We start from the raw sequence: 6000 nt of genomic DNA, 5'->3' as shown, positions 1-6000 counted from the left end.
AATCTGATCTTTCTCACCTGCTATAGTAATCTTTTGAAAATGATTGACATATAAAAAGCTGTAAATGGTTAATACATATAATTATGTGTTTAGAGATAAACATCCATGAAACTATCATCACTATCAAGGCTGCAATCATACCCATTGTTTATAAAAATTTCCTTCTACTTCTCTGTGTTGTGGTGGTGAGGGTGATGAATTTCCCTTTGTGGTCTGAGCACTTAATATGTAATCTATCCTCCAAGAAAGATTTTAAGTAGACAATATAGTACTGTACTGGGTATTTTTTTTAGATTTGTTTTATTTATTTGAAAGACAGAGTTACAGAGAGAGGTAGAAACAGAGAGGTCTTCCATCCACTGGTTCACTCCCCAGATGGCTGCAACGGCCAGAGCTATGCTGATCCGGAGCCAGGAGCCAGGAGCTTCTTCTGGGTCTCCCACGTGGGTGCAGGAGTCCAAGGACTTCTGCTTCCCCAGGCCATAGCAGAGAGCTGGATCAGAACTGGAGCAGCCGGGACTAGAACCAGCACCCATATGGGATGCAGGTGATTCAGGCCAGGGCTTTAACCTGCTGTGCCACAGCGTCGGCCCCAATAGTACTGTACTGTTATTCAAAGCTCTGATGTTGTACAGATTTCCAGAATGTATTTATTTTGAGTAACTGAAATCTTGTACCCTTGACCAGTATCACCCCCTTTCCTTCCTCTCTTCAGCCCCTAGAGACCAGAGTTGTACTCTCTACTACTATATATTGGACTATTTTAGATTTTGTATATGAGTGAGATCATGCTGTGTTTATCTTTGTGTGACTGGATTATTTCACTTGGTATAATGTTCTCCAGGTTAATCCATGTTGTCCCAAATGGCAATATTTCTCTCTTTTTAAAACATTGAATGCTATCCCTTGCATGTATGTACCACATTTGCTTTATTCCTCTGTCAGCGAACATTCAGGTTATTTCCTTGATTGTCCACTATGAATAATCCTCAATGAACGTGGAAGTGCAGATATATCTTTGAGATTCTGATTTAAAATTGTTCTGTATATGTATCTGGAAGTGGGGTTGCCAGCCAAATGGTAATTCTGTTTTTCATTTTTTGAAGAACATCTATCATGTTTTCCATTGTGGATGCACCAATTTGCATTTCTAACAATGGCATACAATAGTATCCTTTTCTTCACATCCATGCCAACACTTACTATCTTTTGTTTTTCTTTTTGGTAATAACCATCGTAACAGATCTGAGGTGATCTTTATTTTCATGGTAATTAGTGGTGTGAAGTATGTTTTCATGTCTCAGTTGGCCATTTGTCCATAAATGATTTGGATACGACACTGAAAGTACAGGCAACAAATCAAAAATAGACAACTGAGGTTATAGAAAACTGAAAAGCTTTTGCATAGCAAATGAAAAAGAAAATAAGATGAAAGTGCAAATGATAGAATGGTAGAAAACATTTGTAGATCATAGATAAAGAGTTAATAACCAAAATATTTAAGAGACTCCTTCAACTCATTAAAAAAATCCAAGTTACCTAACTGAAAAATGGCAAAGGATGTAGAAGAAATTTCTCCAAAGAAGATCTACTGCAGTAGTATAGAATAGCTTGCTTTTCTTTGGTGCTTTTTTTCTTTTTTCAACTTCTCCTGGCAGATCTCTTTGCTTATATCAGGGTTGCCTGTGGCATTATGATCTCAATCCACAGCAGCCAGTATGATAAAATCACATCACTGGTATTCTAAAGTGTACAATGACTTCCAGCCTCAATGAGGGATAAAAAACAATGTCTTCATAAAAGTTTGAAGGCATTACACGAATCTGCCCTTCATTACTTTTCTGACGTCTCGTGCTACACCTTTCAAACTCATTTGCTCCACTTCAGTTTGAATACAGATGTCTCCTATGGCAGGCCCTACTCTGGAGCTATCCTGATGCCTAAGGATCGTCTTGACTGACGCCATCTCTTCTTTTAAAACAGCATTATTCCTTCCTCAATTGAGGCTGACTTTGACCACTTTATTTAATGTGTGTGGTATGCTGAAGAATTGAATTCATCCCCTAAATGTGTCCACATTCTAATCTCTGGAGCCTGTGAATACATTACTTTATGTGACAAAAAAGGACTTTCACTTGTAATTGAATTAATAATGCTGAGAAGATGAGACTATGCTGAATAAAAGTAATCCTGATACGATTACAAGGGTCCTTATAAGACGGAGATGGTTGGATTGCAGTGAGAGATGTGACAGTGGAGGTAGAGGTAGGAATGATGCAGGCATGAGCTAAAGAATTCAAGCAGCCTCTAGAAACTGGAAAAGAAAGAAAATTAAACCTCCATAAAGTACACAGTTCCACCCACACATTGATCATTCATTCATTCATTCATTCACCATTTAAGAGAGAGAGAGAAAGCAAGCATGTTAAAGTGAGCACATAAGAGAGAGAGCTCTTGTCCCCAGGTTCATTCCCCAAATCTTGCAACAGCCCCAAGCTGGGATTGAATCTGAGAGGCTGGAACTCAATCCAGATCTCCCACATGGGTGGCAGGAACCGAATTACTTGAGCCTTCACCGCTGCCTAACAGGGTGTGCATTAATGGGAAGTTGATGATTAACAGGAAACTAGCATAAGTCTGAGCTGGGTATCCAACACGAGTACTGTGATGCAGGGCATGGGCATCTTAATCACAAGGTTGAATGCCACAACCTGGCCTGACCTTGAGTTTAGACCAGGGAGAATCATTTGAACTTTGGTCTTTCAAACTGGAAGTTCTAAATTTGGGCTGCTTAAAGATATTATGTGGTAGTTATTATAGTGGTGATAGGAAACCAATACAAGGTATAACCAAAAGACCCAACACACCCTAACCTTATTCTGCTCTACTTTATTTTTTCTATAGCAGTTGTCACCTTTAACAAATTATTTATTCTTTCTTTTTTTTCCTCGTCTCCCACAAGTTCACCAATTTCTGTTTTATTCTCTTTTACTTTTTTTTTTTTTTTTTTTTTTGGACAGGCAGAGTTAGTGAGAGAGAGAGATAGAGAAAATCTCTTAACACATAGAATCCTGTATGACCTAATGCATACACTTAGAATTATTTATTGCATTAACTAAGATAAGGGAAAATCAATCTCAGGTGTATAAGGATTGACACACAAATTACCTTAGGTCTATATTGAATGAGTTTGCTTTAGGAACACTAAAGTCAAGAGAGGGATGAGTTAAAATGAAGAATACTATACTGATTTGGCTCCTTTGATAGAGATGATTAGTGTTTGGTCACCATTCCACAAGTTCCCCTGCTTTGTTTTCCTTCTTCTCTTGCAGTTAATTTCATCAATGGACCGCAAGTGACTGTGACATTTCTCTGAGAGGAGAAATATAAGAGTCAGTGTGCTTTCTGTGTCTCTCTCTTCCCTGCTGGAAAGATCATGTCCCATCAGATGAAAGCTTAAGATGGAAGAGGGCTGCCTGCACTGTGCTATGCTGTAAAATAAAGAGAGGGAAATCTTAATTGTCTTAGCTGAGTAAGATTCTGAGGGCTTTCTAGTTGCAGCAGTTAGCATCAATTAGAGAGGCAAATTCTAAAATAAAGTTGGATTATAAGATTTTTAGCTTCTACAAAATGGAAGGGAAAATGATTCTTGACATACTTTTTTTTTTAGCTAGTATATGTTTGCTTCTATTTCTTTCTAAATACCAGCAAATGTATTCCTTGAGACATCTTTCATTGAAGACTATAGATAAGATCATGTATCCTTACTGCTGACCATTTAAAACAATAGTGCTGAATTTGCTCATTATGGCTAAGTAACTAATCCAGCTAGGAATTATTTTTGTTCTCTTTTTCTTTCTGAAAAATTTTAACTGCATAGAATAACATAGTGGCTATTTCCACTGTCCTGAAACTTCAGTGAAATTTCATATATTTTCAAAAATTATAAAAGAAAAAACACTGAATCACCTGAGCAGTTTTAGTGGAAAGATTGATAAACCACCTGATATTTATGTTAATAAGTACATACCCATATATATCAGCCCTTTTATATACTTTGATATTCTAGTGGAGGAGTTAGCAAATTTTTTTCTAGAAGGACACCAGGCACAAAATATTTTCACCTTTTTAGGCGTTGTAGTCATTATTTCAACTACTCTACTCTGCATTTGTAGTATGTATGCAGTCATAGGCAATACAAAAGTGAATGATTATGTTTCAATAAGATTTAATTCATGAAACAATTGGTGACTGTAGTTTGTCATCCCTATTCTGCAGATGCTCCTCTTTGATACAACATCTTAGTCTGGGCATTTATTTTCAATGAAGGGCTCAGAATCTCCCAGGAGAGTAATGGCGAATATGTTAGCGTTATCTAGAGAAGCAGATCCAGTAGGCGTATGTACATACACACATGCCCACACACGTATTATCCTAAAATTAATAGAAGACATCAGCAGTGTGATTGACCCTAACTGGGAATAAAAAGGAGGGAGAGCAGGCCTACCTCAAGGTAGACTCTCAAACAACTATTATACAAACAGCTGTTTTGTGTTTTTTCATCCCATTTTTTTTGTTGTCCTTAACAACAGATTTCCTATAAACCACACTTTTATTTTCAGATGTAGACTTCCTCTAAATCTTTTTTATCCTCTCATTTAAAAAATATTTCTTTTATTTGAAAGGAGGGGTGACAGAGAGCTAGGGTGAGGGGTTGGGTAGGGGTAGATTCAGAGAGAGAGAATGAGAATATCTCCCATCTGCTAGTTTACTCTGCAAATGGCCAAAACAACTCAACAACTGATATCAGGACACACCAAAGCCAAGAGCCAGTAACTTAAGCTTGGTCTCCTATGTTGATGGCATGGACTCAAGTACTTGAGCCATCACCTGATGTCTCCCAGAGAGCATATTAGAAGGAAGCTGGATCAGTAGCAGAGGAGCTAGGGCTTGAACCAGGCACTTTCTTGTGAAATGTGGGCATTATAAGAAATATCCTTGCTTTCAGACCAAATACCTATCCTCATCCCCTACTTTAAACTTTATTATTTTTGTTTCAAATGGATAATGCTTAAATAAATTCACATGCTTCCATTGATCAACCTTCTTCTAGGATTATTTTTGTTGTTTTTCTTAGCTCTAGGGAGGTATAACTGATATAAATCTGCATATTTTTGAATGTATACAATGTGATGAATTTGGATGTATACATATACCTATGAAATCATCACAATAGGAAGGTACTAAAGATGTGTACCACTTCTGAAAGTTTCCCTGTATTCTTCTTCTTTTTTTTCTAAAGAAAATGAGATTTGATTCCATGATGGCAAAATAGGGAAAAGGCATACTGCTCTAGGCTGGGGAAAAATAGTTAAAAAAAAAGTGCAGTAAGTACATTTTCAGAGGGGAGAGTTAGAAAACTGCAGTGGAATTGTGGCAATTCTATGGAAGGAAGAGGGATGCTGCGGATCTATGGGGAAGGTTCAGACACACAGCAGTGGGTAAGGCCACAACACATGACTCCAGCAGCCAAAGCATAGAAAGAACCAGCTTTGGGGACCGAGGTGAGCTCATACTGCAGCAGCCCATGCCACCAGTGATGTAGCCTGAGGGAGAGCCTGGTGGGCTACACTGTCTTTGAGTGCAGCTTGGAACTAAAGAGGGACAGAGTACCTACTAAATTAGCAAAGAAAGGGGGCATGTTTCTTTCTCCCCATCCCCACAAAGGCACCCAGCAACTGACTGAAAGGTGGGCACCATTTTGGACATATGTAGCAGCTGTGGCAGGGACAAGACGTCATCCTGATAGCTGTAGTGGTGGCAGCAGCTCAGGTGCATACACTTGGCAATGGGCAAGGAGGAGGAGCCATTCTGACATCAGTTCCAGTGGCAGAAGCTCTTTTGCTTGCTTGGCAATCTGCTGGGAGTCAACGACATTGTGAAATGAATAAGGGTTGTGGCTGGCTGCCCTTGTTCATGCAAGTGATCCAGGATTTTACC

This window comes from Oryctolagus cuniculus, chromosome 5, assembly GCF_964237555.1.
Source record: "Oryctolagus cuniculus chromosome 5, mOryCun1.1, whole genome shotgun sequence".
Lineage (NCBI taxonomy): Eukaryota > Metazoa > Chordata > Mammalia > Lagomorpha > Leporidae > Oryctolagus > Oryctolagus cuniculus.
The sequence above is the reverse complement of the archived record's forward strand: the minus strand, read 5'-3'. Positions refer to the sequence as shown.